Consider the following 254-nt stretch of genomic DNA (forward strand, 5'->3'; position numbering starts at 1 on the left):
GGCTGGGGCACGGCCTCCCCCGGCGCCGGGCGCCGAGGCAGAGGTCGGGCGAGAAATGGCACTTGGCAGCTCCCCGCATATTTCTCCCCCCGCCCCTTCCTCTCCGCCGCGCAGGGCTCGGGGTTGAGCCTCGACTCGCCCCTGCGCGGCGCGTCCTGTCCCCCCGGCTGCCCGCGAGGGGCCGGGGTTCAGGGCAGCTGGGCTGTCCCCTTCCATATTTCTGTGTCAGACTTCCACCAAAGAGCAACTGCAGG

At 71.3% G+C, this 254-nt stretch overlaps 1 protein-coding gene across 1 annotated transcript in view; it reads left to right on the top strand.

Moving 5' to 3' along the window:
• Window positions 1-254, top strand: part of ZNF827 (zinc finger protein 827) — a 165,888-nt gene that overhangs the window by 1,926 nt on the left and 163,708 nt on the right. The window lies entirely within an intron of this gene.

Source organism: Alligator sinensis, unplaced genomic scaffold (genome assembly GCF_000455745.1).
Source record: "Alligator sinensis unplaced genomic scaffold, ASM45574v1 scaffold169_2, whole genome shotgun sequence".
Taxonomy (NCBI): Eukaryota; Metazoa; Chordata; order Crocodylia; family Alligatoridae; genus Alligator; species Alligator sinensis.